The sequence below is a fragment of the Leopardus geoffroyi genome, chromosome C3, assembly GCF_018350155.1.
Source record: "Leopardus geoffroyi isolate Oge1 chromosome C3, O.geoffroyi_Oge1_pat1.0, whole genome shotgun sequence".
Taxonomy (NCBI): domain Eukaryota; kingdom Metazoa; phylum Chordata; class Mammalia; order Carnivora; family Felidae; genus Leopardus; species Leopardus geoffroyi.
Window position 1 is genome coordinate 39,613,692 of NC_059338.1, and position 14,896 is coordinate 39,628,587.

Sequence of the window (14,896 nt, forward strand, 5' to 3'; positions counted from 1 at the left end):
ATGCCCTCTTTTCTGGCCATATGGGAAGGAATTATGGCGGACAAACAGTCCAACTGCTGTCCAAATTAACCTCAGGTCAGATGGACCATTACTAAACTTTAGGATTGTATAACAAAAATCTATGTCTTGCCATCTCCTTAACTAGGCCTATAAACATTTTTTTTAGGTGTCTGGATTCAATTTGTGTACACACACACACACACACACACACACACACGTGTCTGTGTGTGTGTGTGTGTGTGTGTGTATTTTTTTCCTCTTGAAGTTGAAAATTCCAGGCTGCTGCCATACCCCTTCCTGAGCCAGTTCATTTAGGAAGATTGTTCCTCATGGGACACACCTCTTGGAGTTAGCTGAGTGTGTTAAAGAGATTTATTTCCAGACAAATTGGCTTATAAATATGAACCAGCCCATGAAAGGCAGTCCATAGGGCAAGTCTTGAGGGAACTATTCTTTCTACTTTAGGGACTGGTTTTATGAAAGACCTAATAGGTAGCTCCTTTTCCTACTACTCGCCTTGGGGATTTTAGCTCATGCTAAATGTGACCATTCCTCTTCCATTTACTTACTACAGCAGTCCCCAAGGGTTTGTAAACCTATAATTGGACAGTTGAGATCAGGAGGTTAAGAAAACTGACACAGAGAGAGGCTTTATAAGTCTGTAAGCAACTTTTTATTGGCTGAGGATTTCTTAAAGCACCATTTTAATCATCTCTTAGAGGACGGTCAGCCACAAGGAAAAACCAACAAAACGAAGCTGGCAGGCCTGTCCCACGCAGAGTAAGGAAGGGCTTCATCCTTCAACTCTTCATTAAAGAAGGACTTCTTAGAAGTGGTTGGAGAAGATAAAGTTGTTGTCAGGTTAACATGAAATAAAAAATATGTATGTACCAAAAGCCACTCAAGGACTTTAATTTAAATCCTAATGCAAGACTTTGATTTCAAGTGCATCGTCGAAGTGTCTTAGAACGTTAAAAGTTTCCCTTCGTTTCTGAAAATCGTACTTACTGTTACTTTCGGATAGCTACTTACACAGAACACCCTTAGGAACCCCCCTAAAGGCTATGTTCTTCAGGGGGAGGGAGGCAGGGACTCTGTTCTCTGGTGTTTATGGGGATGCAGCTGGAAGCAGGGAGCGGGACGGCCATGCGCCAAGGCTGGGCCAGAGTTGGGCTTTGACCGGCAAGTTTGTTTCTGGGAGTCTACAGCAAAGGATGCCCTCAGCTCGCCAGAGTTTCCTACTCTCCCCACGCTCAACACCTCTCCCCTCCTTGAAGCGCTGAATCTGAAATGCTTTATGGATTCAATGGACCTCAAACGCACCCAGCAGCTGCCATCAGGGCAGGAGGTCAGAGTGCAGCAACCTGAGATGCCCATTAAGTCACTAAAACCTCCCCAAAGGATTCAAGTCTTTACAGCAAAGATATCCTGCCTCCGAACTTTATACAGAATTAGAACATGTGGGCGTCATCCTCAAGAACTGTCAAGGAACACCGGAAGGAAGAGGCACTGATGTGAGTTCCAGACCAGTCCCTTCCCCCCAGACATCTTCCCCAGGGTGCCAGTGGGAGCACACCCTTTGCTGAGTCCTTTGCAGCACCTTCCTTTCTGCAACACTCCTACTTGTCTGCCATTCCAGAAGGCTCTAGAATCCCTCCTTGGAGCAAAAACACAGGAGGGATTTGGGAGCGTTCTGGAGAAGCATAGAGAGATGGAGCAGCACACTCGTTGGGGTTGATGGCAGTGAGGGACAACTTGCAGGGCTCCTTCCCGCCGAGAGGACAGCACCAAAAGGCATTATCGTCTTTTCTCTGCACTGGCTGGGGGCAAAGAGAGGGCAGGTGCAGCTAGGAGGTTCAGAGTCGGAGATTCTCAGAAGCAGAAGCAGATATATCTTCTCAGCTTCATCTGATTGTTGGTAAAGACTTAGAATAGTTTCCATTGTGGGTCCCAAAACACGGGCTTTGGAATCAGCCATGAGGAGGCCAGAATGGCAGCTCCCGAACTCACCTCCCTGAACCTCCATTTCCTTATCTTTCCTTACCCCCCACCCCCGCTCACAAATTCTTACTGAATGTTTGTTTACTGTCAAGCACTGTTAGAAGCTCTTTCTACGCATCCACTCATGGAATCCTCACAGTTACCCTATGATGTAGACCAGACTCTGTGAGCTGCATTCTATAGATGAAGACGCTGAGGCACAGAAAGGCTGAGTAACTCACCCCAAGTCACACAGCAGATGACTGAGCAGAGATTTGAATCTGTGTAGTCTGGCTCCAGCACCCATACTCTGGACACATTACTTGGTTTGTGTAGGATTAAATAAGAGGTACTCCGTGAGTGATAATTATCTCCGCTTCTAGTCACCAACATAGCCAATAAGCCATTACCCCTTGAGCATGGGTTTTCTTAAAGCTAGAAATCCATGTAACCATGTGAGCATCCACCCCAGTAGACTTCAAACCTTTTGATCACATACCTCAAGTTGTAAAATATTCTTTTTGTCTTTTAAATGTTTTCATGTTTATTTATTTTTGACAGAGAGGCAAAGTGTGAGTGGGGGAGGGGCACAGAGAGAGAGAGACACAGAATCCGAAGCAGGCTCCAGGCTCTGACTTGTCAGCACAGAGCCCGACGCGGGGCTCAAACCCACGAACCGTGAGATCATGACCTGAGCCGAAGTCGGGTGCTAAGCCAACGGAGCCACCCTAGCTGTAAACTATTCTTGAGCCAGGAAACATGCATCCATAGAGGCACATATATTTAGTTGTGCATCATTTAGAGAAATGCCCTATTGTACATATGCCCACGATAAAACGTGGGGAAATCAGAAATGTAAAAGAAGGAATGACAAAAAATAGAAGTTCAAATAATTATACCTGCTCTTCAGGGGATTTTCTTGTGTATTCTATCTGAAGCCCACTTAAGAACTCACATTGTTGTCTCTGGCCCACAAGAACTGAAGAGCAAGCTGGGCCCATCAGATGACCGTGCCTCACCACGTTGATATCTTATCTTTTCAGGCCAGGCCCTAAACCCAATCATCCCCTTGAGGGACACCAGGACCAGTCATCAGCAAACCCGTGAGTCCAGCAAAGCAGGATCTTCAGCGTCTCTTGCTCCTGTGCCCTCCTCCCCTCACTATCCTACCCTGCTCCTCGGCCCTCTCAGTGCCCTGTGGTGACCCGCCCCTCCCTCTGCCTCTCCCTGCATCAGCAAAAGTACCTCATTTCCATCCACCTACCTGGACGTAAGTATTTCACGGGGTTATTTGCATTTCGAGCCTTATCTCTGATTACATTTTCAAAGGCTCGTTTTCCTCAACAGCCAAATGGAGAAGTTAATCCCCCCCGTGAAGTTTAAGTGGGGAATCACTTTTGACCATGCCTAGTACGGTACCTACAGAGCGCCGGGCGCTCGGTATGGCTCTGTGCGTGGCCAAGGGGTTGGAAGCGAGAAGGAAAGACTCTGCCATCCCTTACAGGGGAGGAAACAAAAAGAAATATTACCTTGAAGCGACACCACAGCTTGCTAACCCCCATCCAAGCCCAATGGCACTAGGCTTTCTGCTAACTTCTGGGGCCTCACGTCCCCAAGGGACTCTCAGTGAGTGGTGTAGAGACAGGGACGCTGTTCTCTGGCTTCTTCGTTTGAAGATGGGGCCCTGACAGGGACTCCCCATAGCTTAGCCTTTCAAACCCCGTTGCGCACACACAAGGGTTAGCTCCCCTCCTCCCGAAAGCCCCTTCCCACTCCTGGACCTCCCTGACCACTCATGAGACAGGCACCATTCCGCGGCCAGAGAAGGGAGGCGGGGGGAAAGGCTCCCCCGGAGGGCTGAAGGGCAGCTGTTTATATTATAATTAAGGTTTTACAGCATAAACTGAAATGTAGCTTGACTATTCCAACAAGGCGCTGGAGGTAATTACCACTGCTAGAGGCGTTCTCCACTGCCAATTATTTCACTCCCTAATTGAATGACTTAGGCCGCAGTGGAGAGGGGCAGGGAAAGGAGCTTGCTTTCAAACATGGATGTTCCTTCAGATGCCTCAGAGCAGCTCAAAGCTTAGCGCAGTCTCAGTCCCGGCCCTTCCCCAAGCCGTCTCCCAGGGGTGTGGTGTGGAGGGGAAGAACTCGAGTCTCGAAGTTCCATCACTTACTGGCTTGGGCAGATCACTTAAACTCCCCGAGTCTGTCCCCTCGTCTATAAAACGGGTCTGACTGAACTACAGACGCCGTAACCCTGTTGTGTGAGTTAAACGAACGATCATGACCCTGGCACACAGAGAACGTTGAATAATTCTGGCCTAAGGAAATGGCAACCGACAGCCAGCGCGGCCATGGGGGAGCGGGTGCTTTTTTCTTCCCTGAACAGATGGGGAAATTGAGGCAGAAAGCACACTTCGGTCCCATGTGAAATAGCTTGGTAAGTGAGGGCCGGGGCCAGAGAGAAAGTGGGCCCCCCCTTGAAAGAAAAGGAGTGATTTCCTTTGAGTTGGGGCAGACGTGGCTCCTCCTAAGAAGGCTGAGGGACCCCCAAGGTATCCTGCTCCCGGAGGTTCTCTGCTCTCCCTTCCCCATCTCCACACAAAGCGCCCAGCACTGTGCACAGTACCCTGGTTGCCCCCCCCGCCCCCCGGTCCCCAGGCAAGCCCACGATTAATACCCCCACGCATTTGCACGGAGCTTTCTACGTCTAACATTTTATTCTACTTTCTGCACATCGTCTTCGAGCCTCACAACCACCAGGAGACCCTGGTTTACAAATGAGGAAATGGAAGCCAAGAGAGATTAAATAAAGAGCGTGAACTCAGTCAAGGACTAAAACACAGGTCAGCCTCCACACGGAGGGGCCGGTTCTGTTCCTAGGGTTAACCACACACTCCCTCCCCAAGGTCCAAAATGTGGTTTACAATGCAGATTCCAGGACCACTTCCCAGGGATTTCCATTCCCTGAGTCTAAGAGAGAGTCCAGGGACCTGCAGGTTAGAAAGTCCCACGATTTTCTGATTTCGGTGGTTCAAAGACCACATCGTGAGAGGCACTGGACTAAGAGAAAGTAGGATGGGCAGCAGACGCCTCTGAAATACCACCTGTGCGACCTCAGCAGCCAGGGTTTGACTTCAAGTTTCTCGACTGTTAGTTTCCTTAAATGCAAATGAAGATAATAATATTTACCTCCAAGGGATTTTTGTGACAATTCAATGACATAACGCAGGTGAGGTGTTGCATGTAGTGCCTGGCAAGGAGAAAATGCTCAGTAAGGTTAGTAATTATTAGCATTATTGCTGTTGTTGTCGTCTCCACACCGAAATACAGCCAAGCCCTGTGTTACTCAAGGGATAAGTTCCTATTGCTAATACCTTATCATTCAGAGTCATTAAATCTACAAAAAAAAAAAAAAAAAAAAAAAAAATTGGGATATGAAAGAGACACAAATAGGATTTGATAAACAAGTCATTTTTTAATAAGAGTGACTCATTTAGCTGCCTTGGGGTGGGGGTGTTGGTAGATAAGCAACGGTCTGTTCTCTAATTAGCAGCCACTGACTAACAGGAGGAAAGGGACACAGTTGGTGGGTATGCCAAGGGGGGCTTCTTGAGAACTGGCTTTAAGTTGATGTGATCGGTACAAAACAAACAAACAAAAATCATTAGCAGACAGCAGTGATGTAGACAAGGATGTTAGAGCCCATGCCCAGTTTCTTTCTGACTCGTCTACCCTCCCAGCGCTTGGGCAATCGTGTCCAACCCAAGCCAGCCTCCAACAGGTCTCCTGGCTGGGTGGAGGGAGACTCTGGCCTCTTCCTGGAAAAAGCCTGCCCTGAGGTGGCCTTAGGACTGTTTCCCTGGCCTCCCTGGGGGAAAGGAAGGGCAAATATCAGAAGAAAGTAAAACAAAAATTATGCTCTGGAGACGGCCTACAGAGGATCTGTGATGGGACCTCTCTCATTCTCTCTCTCTGTCTCTCTGTCTCTCTGTCTCTCTCTCTCTCCTCCCTTAATTCAACAGAGGCTCCCAGTGAAGTACGAAATAATTGCTAATGTCTAGGGTTGGTGGCCTGGACTTAGGGAGCCTCCTAGAAGTTTGTCATTTCACCCAGGCCACCTCTCTCTCCTACTCGATCGTTGCCAAATAGACACAGGAAACCAAAGTTCTGATTAGGGAAGGCCCACAGACATTCTTGGGTGCATTCTGGCATCGTGGGGAGTGTGTTCCGAGAGGGGAACTTTAACATTTCCACACCCAGTTGCGCGGGAGCAGGTGTCCCTCAAGGGCAAAGTGAGGGGAGTCATGCTTTGGCCCTTCGTGGAGAAACTGGAATCCCACAGTGCATTTCGGGGTGAGAGCAAACTCCTCCAGAGAGCTGCCTCATGTTTAAGCCATGTGGTCAGCTAACTGCACAGTGGGAATTGGCAGACCCCTTGGCTTCCTCTCTGACCCAAGCCCCTGACACCCCCCACGGGCACAGCCCACAGCGGGGAACCAGCCTGCAGAAACAGGGAACATAGGCCAGTCCTATTCTTTATCTCTAGAAAGCTCCCCGTTTAATCTTCCCTCCTTAGTCCTTGATCAGCTGTCCTTCATGACTTTGTGCCTTTTTTTTTTTTTTTTTACCTCTGACTCGCATGCAATCCAACTCAGTGCTGGGCAAGCAGCGGGCTCCATCCATGCCTGAGAAGTGACCGACGAATGCACGAACGACACAAAGTGGCCCGGGGGAGATCCCCCTGCGGGTGAGGGAAGCAGGCACGTCAGTTCCAGCCCTCCTTTCCCCTAAGGAAGTCCAGAAGGAAACAGACACTGCAGAGAAAACACTGACTGTTAATCTTTTACCCAAAGCCCAGCACCACCGTAACGTTCCTTGTTTGTGCTAACTGTTGCCAGTAACTGTGGTAAAAATCACATATTTGCCTGGAAATCTGCTGCCTGTTACATAAAAACATTCAAGACTACCTCCATGTTTCAGTCTTGATTTTCCCTCCCTCTTCCTGTATCTATACTCTCCTTCCTTCACACACCCAAACAACTTATCCAACCGCATGAGCCTCGATACCCTGGGTAGACACCTTGCCCTTCCCCACCCTTCCCAGCCACTCCTTCCCCAGCTCATCCCCCCAGGGCTGCAGGCAGGTGAGGCCACAGTTCCTGGGGCCATTCAGATCTCATTCCTCTCCTAGGAGGTGAAATTACCAAGAACAGAAAATGTATACATGATACTGCTGGGGACATGTGGCTTTGGACAAGACAAGGGCATGCGGGAGAGGAGGTTAGCCAGATCACTCAAAGCCAAGAGCCGGGGAGAGGTTGCTGCCGATGGAGAATTCCATTTGTTTTAATTTGGGAAAGCAATTGGGAAAAATAAGACATTAGTACTCAGCGTCCCTCAAGGAGGAGCGGCTTCCCGATAGGTTTGTAGTGCTCCTAATGAATGGTCACCCTCCAAAGTTGAAGCATCGATGTGGCATGCAGGCACCAAGAACCTGCTGGTCGCACAAAGTTGGCCTGACAGTTCCTCAAGGTCAGGCACTTTCCCTGGGTGACCCAGGGGCCAATGTCTCGTGATCCCCTCTATGCCCTCCCCTGATTCCTGGGCAGCCTCTGACACAGTATACACTCAGACTAACCTTGAAGCACATTCTTTATTTGGTTTCCAGGGACCACAAGCTCCTGGCTTTCTTCCTACATCCCAGGATACTCCTATGCTGGGTCTTTCTCTTCTTCCTGATGCCTAATAGGTGGAATAAGCCTGAGCTCAGTCCTTGGACCTCTTCTCTATCACACTAACTCTCTTTGTCATCGCTGTCACTTAGACTTAAATATTGGTTGAATCATAAGAAACATCTGATATTCAATCTTTTCATCTACGAAGTGGCTATTTCAACGGTTTCACCTAATTCTATGTCTGCGCTACTCCCAAATCCGTGTCGCCACCCCCCGACCTCCTTGAGACGCAGACTCATGTATCCAACTGTCTCCACTGCGGTGTCTGGTCGGCATCTCCAAACGAACCAGAGCAATTCAGGGCAGGAATCTAGGCTTCCCTGTCACGTGTGTTCTCTCCCCGTCTCCCCCATCTCTGCTCAGGACAATTTCATCCTTCCAGTTGCACAGAGCAAAACCCCGCAGTCCTCCTTACTTCCTCTCTCTCTCTGTCTCTCTCTCCTGCACTGCAGAAGGCAGTCTGGTTAACGCTAGCACCCTTCTCACCTCTCCCCCCAACTCCGATCCTCCTGGAGCTGTCACCTAGATCACTGTAACAGAGTCCCTACTGGCCCTTGCTTTGCCTCTTGGAACCTCTATAATCTATTCTCTAAAGCAGTCACCGTGGTCTTTCCAAATCGTTAGTCATCTCATGCCAGTCTCCCCTCCCCAAGCCAGTGTCTTCTGATAACACCCCGGAACACAATCTCAACCCCTTGCCCCATTGACTCTCTGCCCCCCACCTGTGTCTGCCATCATTGTCTTCTTCACCAGGTACATGTCTTCGTGCACCAGGGCCTTCATATGTCCTATTTCCTCTGCTTGAAGGCTCTCCCTCTGCTCGTTCCCATCTCTATTCAGATATCTCCCCTTATGGAAAGGCTTTCCCAGACCATCCCATCCTCAAGTAATATTTCTCCCTTCACCCTGCTTCATTTCATACCCTTACCGTACGATCGCCCAGTATGTAACCGTGTGTGCGCTTACTGTCTTTCTTCCAACTAGAATCTAAATTCTTTGAGGGCAAGGATTTTTGCTGGTTTGGCCAGTGCCCTTTCTTAGTGTCTGGAACATAGTAGACACTCAATAAATATTTGTTCAGTTAATGAATGAACTGATGAATGAACGGACAAGGTCTTTAGCTCTACATCTTGTGAGAACCCATCAGGACTTGGTGATTGACAAGCCGGACCCACAGTTTAATAATGAGAGGGAGCTAGGATTGTGCTTCTGTGTGAGCTTGTTGTTTTGGGGACATTTTCCTTAAGTGTAATAATTTCAACTTCCTTTTCCCACCAGGTTGGAGGATCCCAGAGCAAGGGGCCAATTTCCCTCTTTCCATGCTGTCTATCCAAAACATTAAGACTTTGCTCTTCGTGCACCGACTATGGCAACTTTGATGCTTGCTATTACGACCACACACACATACACACACACACACACACACACACACACACACACACATGCCAATAGTAGTAAAAGTTAATCACAAACTTTTATTAAGATCTTACAAAGCACCAAGCATGATTCTAAACTCTTACGTAGAGTATCTCATCTAGATGACTTAACAACTCTGTGAAGCAGGTACGAATCTCATCTCCACATTCAGATGGGGAAACTGAGGTACAAAAGGGATTAAGTAGCTTCAAAGTTTACATGGCTGGTAAGAGAAAAGGCCAAATATCTCTGAGATTTTTAAATGTTTCAGTAAAGGTCTCCCAGGAGTTCCTACCCATCGAACGTCTGGCCCCTTCACCCTTACTCTTGTCAAGATTTAGCCCAGCTTGTTTAAAGCTTTGAAGAGTACCATGAGGACAAGGGCAACAAACATTAGGGACATCCTAAGTAGCAGTGAGGAAGGTCCTGGACCCCCATGCCCACTAAGGGAATGTGATTGCACCCAAAGTGTCATCAAGTCAGTGACCCCTCATTCGCCCTGTGAGGGCCCTCTGCCTCCCTCATTGTGGACGCTCTCTCCTAGCCTGGTTTCAGGGCTGTGTCTGCCTCACATCCTCAAGTGAACAACCAAGTCTATGCAGCAACTGATTTAGTCCCTGGCCCCACTTGTTAGCTCAGCTCCATCTGGTAAACGGAGTCCTGATGCCCTAGGTCCTCAACCCTTTCACCTGCCAGGTAGCACCTAAAGACATATGCCTTCTGAAAAAAATCACAGCATCTACTCTGCCAAGAAATGGAGACACCCCCCGCCCCCCAAGGCCTACGTGTTGATGGCCACCTCCTGCTATGCTGGCAGTGGTCCAAACAGGCTGCCTGGAGGCCTGCTGCTTTTCTCGAGGGAAGAACTGACAGGAGACATTGGGGCCCTGCTCCCAGCAGGCCTCTGCCCCCTCCAGGCAGTGCCAGACCAGAGAAGAAGGAGTAGGGGAAGGGGAGGGATGTCTCTCCAAGTAAGTGAGCAAGTAAAAAGATAAATGGAACCAATTTCAAAAGGAGTTACAGGGCATCTGGGGAAGCAAGACTCCTGGGTTATAGTTAAGGCTCTGAAGCATCAATAATATGCTTTACATCCATCTCACCCTTCTTTTGGACTCATCAAATGCTTTCAGGGGTAACCCCCAGGTCCCCTCCTCACAGCTAGACAGGACTCACCTTTCACAGCACCAGAAACAAAGGCTGCAGATACTCAAATATAATGTGCAAAGACTGCTAGTCTAAATGTTAATACAGAAAGATTTGAAGGCAGACCTGTAGTGCTGGTCTCCCAGAGAACATGTGGATAAAATGAAGACAAGGGCTGGGAGACAGAAAACACTAGTTTAAGAAATCTCAGGCCTTGGGGCACCTGGGTGGCTCAGCCAATTGAACACTCACCTCTTGATTTTGGCTCAGGTCCAGAGCTCACGGGTTCATGGGACGGAGCCCCACATCAAGCTCAGACCCTGCTTGGGATCCTCTCTCTCGCTCTGTCTCTGCCCCTCCTTCTCTCTCTCTTTCTCAAAATAAACAAACATGAAACAAATTAAAACAAAAAAGAAATCTCAAGCCTCTCCCCAGTGCTAGATGGAAGCTGAGTTGGGACTGAGATGTCCTTGTCGCTGTTCTATGAAACAGTTAATGGCAGCCCTTTGTACTGCACCCCGCCCTTCATTACTGGATTGTCCAGGCTAGAATAATCTGTCTGTGCCCTGGGACTCTGCCCCACCGCATGGATCATCCGCCGTCCAATGACCTAGGGCACCATGAACCCTCTGCTAAGCACCAACGAACTGCGTGACTTTCAGACAGCTCTACCTGTGTGGGTATCAGGCTCCTTGACTGCAAAATGAGGCAATGAGAACATAATTTCTGAAGTCCCACATTCCAGCTCTAATGTACTGGACTTTAATAAGGGCTGCTAGTGGAATATTATCAGGAAGAGCCTTTGCTCTCCGTAGAGTGGTTGCTGGCAATTTCCACAAAAATAAGCAGCAGCATTTCCCCCCATAACCCGGCTTTTACATTTTAATCAAAGCTCATGAACTGAGCACAGTCAAAATATGTGACGGGAGGAGGGGCTGATCATAGATTCACTTCATTGTTACTCAGATATGTTCACCATCCCGCGAGGAATGGACAACTTTGAAATGATTTCCTAACTAATCAGTAGTTGCCAGGACTCTGATGGGCGCTCTAGAGAATGCAGAGAACTTAAATTGTCCCCATCTTTAGGAGAAAAAGGATGAATTTATAAATAATGAGAAATTAATACGAGACATTTAGAATCGTACTTTAATTTTTTAAAGTTTAAGATCTCACTACTGTTCATTTTAATGTAGACCAACCATAGAAGTCCAGTTGACCTCCGAAGCACAACTAGAAAAAACAATATTACCATTACATTATATGACCACAGACAAGTAATCACTGGCTCCATGCAAACATGCACAAAATATTTACCTTAGCTCAACTACCAAATTCTTCTTTTTTAATGTTTATTTATTTATTTATTTTGAGAGAGTGTGTGAGCAGAGGGAGGGGCAGAGAGAGTGGGGAGGGAGATAGAGGGAGACTCTCAAGCAGGTTCCCTGCTGTCAGCACGGAACCCGGTAAGGGGTTTGATCCCACAAACCGGGAGATCATGACCTGAACTGAAATCTAGCGTCGGACACTTAACCGACGGAGCCACCCAGGCGCCCCATCAGACAGATTCTTTTAAGGGAAAATGTGACCTTTCTCAACAAGGTAATGCCAAGGCTGGCCATCTTGCTATCGACATCATATAGACTTTAGATGTTAGCACCACAGCCTTGTAGACGGAACGAGCTACAGATTTGCGGAATCCAGTGCAAAGTGAAAAAGGAAGGTTCCTTTTGCATAAATTACCAAGACTCTCAAGATAACAACAACAGAGTATTAAACATGCATGGGGCCTTTTGCTGCTTCACAGACCACACATCCACTGATAGCCTGCTCATAGATGATCCAGACTTGACCATAGCAAACATTTAACCAGTGCTGGCTAAGAACTTTCCACCTATTGACTCATTTAATCCTCAGAACACCCGTAGCGGAAAAGCCCTACTATTCTCCCTATGATAGGGAAACTGAGGCATGGGAAAGTTAAAGGTCCTACCCATGGATCCACGAGGTAGAACAAGACTTGAACTAAGGCAGACCGGGACCAGGTTCTACACAGCTTCTAGTAACCAATCTCCAGAAGTGACTCTGGAAATTATATGAACAGACTTCCACTCTGCAGTCTTAATTTTCTGCTCCGTTGAGATTAACACTAGGCTTGCGTGACTCCGAGGTGGTCACGCTTCCGGGGACCTGCCATGACTGGGGTCTTTTGTATGTGTGTCACTGGGTGTATGTGGGCAAAGTAAGTGTAAGGGCAGGGAGCTGGGAACCGTTTTTCCTGGACCCCCACATATTACTGAGACCTTATGATGGAAGCCTGCTGATGCTTGAGAACTAAGGCCCGGGTACAAGTGATTCACATCAGAAAGCCCACCAGGCTCTGATTATAGACAAAAGTCTTATGCTCTGAACAGAACTGGGCTTACCTGCAACAACCTTGACCTCTAGCTTATGGTTGTGACCTTGCAGGTTGGACACTCTACCTTCCCCACAGGAGGCTGTGAGTCCATCACACTGAGTGGGAAATGAAGGGCACTGTTCCCGGATGGAAGAAGACTAGGCAGCCTGACCTTCTGCCTTCTAGAACTGGCATCCTCCAACTTCAGTTGTACATAAGAATCACCTGAGAAGCTTTTTTAAAAACAAGGGAGGTTCCCATGCTCGGTCCCCTAGAGTCCTGAGTACATAGGTCTGGGGTAGAGCCCAGGAATCTGACTTTTTAACAAACCCTCCAGCAATTCTGATGTAGACAGTTCATTCCTCGGGAAACTTTATCTACAAAACGGTGGGGATGTTCCCAGAGGAAGGTCAGCAATCCCCTCCTGACCACACTCCCCTCATCTTAAGAGCAGAGAATGCTACGTCGCCACTTCTGGGAGTTCAAGCAGGTCAGCTCGTGCACGTGAAGGGGCCACATGGCCCTAAGACACACAGATGGATGGTAGATTCCAAGGCTGAGTTTTGCTTTCTTTGGCTAATAATCTTCATCACTATTTTTCTTTTCACTGAAGAATAAGTCATGTCCTATCCCATGACTTGCCGTCCACAAAATGACGGGATTTCTCAGGCAAACTCTGCTCCCGTAAATGGCTTTCGCGGCCTCTCTTTCTCTCTCTACCTGCTGGTTTTGCACATACCCATTTGCCTTCTAAGGCTCTGATTTCAAGGAAAGTCCTTTTCCTCAGAATGAATGAGAGTCATCAAAAGTTGCTGCTGAAACAGACATTGGGGAACAGTCAGCCCAGTGTGTCCGCTCTATGGGCTGGGAAACCAGTGACGCAAACTGGGGTCCACTCTCAGATGCATAGGCGAGGCCACCCAAGCAGACCCCACCTATCTGTCCACAGAGCCCCCCAGGGTGTCCCTTCTCCCTACAGCGCCACATCACACCAAGGAAGCAAACGCTGCAGGGCGCGTCTAGACTTTCCTCATTGGGTTTCCCATTAAAGAGATGCCGACGCAGTTTTTAAATCTCTGGAAATGAATGGCTATGTCATACAGCAAAAATACAGCAAAGGGGCCGGAAAAATCCGCTGTGCACATAGAAAAAAAAAAAGTTATAAATAAACAGGATGTCAGAAACCAGATTGAACTTCCAAGTTGAAAATGGGAAGTAGACGATAAAAGAGCTGACCCGCTCGGAGCTAGTCCTCTGGCCCCGTGGGATAAGCCTCCCCTGGCTACACAGTACTCGAACTCAGAGAAGTGAGGACTTTCAGAACCGAGAAAGATCTGAGAGGTCGGAGATTGTCTGGGCTGACTTCTCTTCTTGGGGGATGATGAAACTGAGCTCAGCTCGGAGAAATGAGGACACTTGCCCGAGGCCACACAACTCAAGTCTGTGAATCAATCGGGACTATTCTTCCAGCCCCTGAAGGAACCACAATGGATGGGTTATTTGGTCTCCGGCAAAGAAAACTTATTACCTAACAGTTGGATATCTTTTCTGTGTGGTATGAAAATCTCAAACACATCACCTAGGAGGGAAATGTAATCACGGTTTTTAATTAACGTAAAGTCTCTGCGACATTTTTTGTTGTTGTTATATTACTTCTAAAGGGCATAAATCAATTAGCTGAAACTGGCTAGTGGGTCCAGAGAGTGGCGGTCAGTCACTGGATAGATAATTGCTCTGTTGCTGAGATTAACACCTTATCATGCTATTAGGACCGCTTATGAATCTTGTAGTCCTGACAAAGCCTACAATTTAGGGACTATCCATTCCAGCTGTCTCCCTTTCTGTGGCCTCCTACATGCAAACAATTGTTGCGCTAAGTGCTGCATTTAATTAAAGGCCCTTCCCATGTCATGGGTATAGTCACAGGAAAGACAAGAGACCTCATTTGTTTAAACACACACACACACACACACGCACACACACACACTTCTTGCTGGCGATTAGTTAGCTTTAAAGCAATCAGGATTAAAGTCACGGAGGCCCACCGAAGAAGGGTAAGATACGGGTGACTTTTGAATTGGACACTGCAAAGCACACATCATCTCTCCTTTTACGACTTAGGATAAAGCCACAGACAAGAGCTACGACCCTGGGTTTCTTCTCACGTTAAAGGGTCACTTCCTCCCAACTTGGGATTCTCTGCCACTTCCCAAAA

General features: G+C 47.9%; 1 long non-coding RNA gene across 2 annotated transcripts; it reads right to left on the reverse strand.

The window, feature by feature from the left end:
* Positions 1-4,652: 4,652 nt before the first annotated feature.
* LOC123586460 lies at positions 4,653-7,892 on the reverse strand. 2 transcript variants are annotated; one of them, XR_006706804.1, is made up of 3 exons: positions 7,628-7,892; positions 6,618-6,803; positions 4,653-5,239 (listed from the first exon to the last, which is right to left on the reverse strand). It is a non-coding gene; the product is annotated as an uncharacterized LOC123586460 (long non-coding RNA). The 2 variants fall into 2 exon arrangements; XR_006706805.1 differs by lacking the exon at positions 4,653-5,239 and adding an exon at positions 5,464-5,857.
* Positions 7,893-14,896: the final 7,004 nt, after the last annotated feature.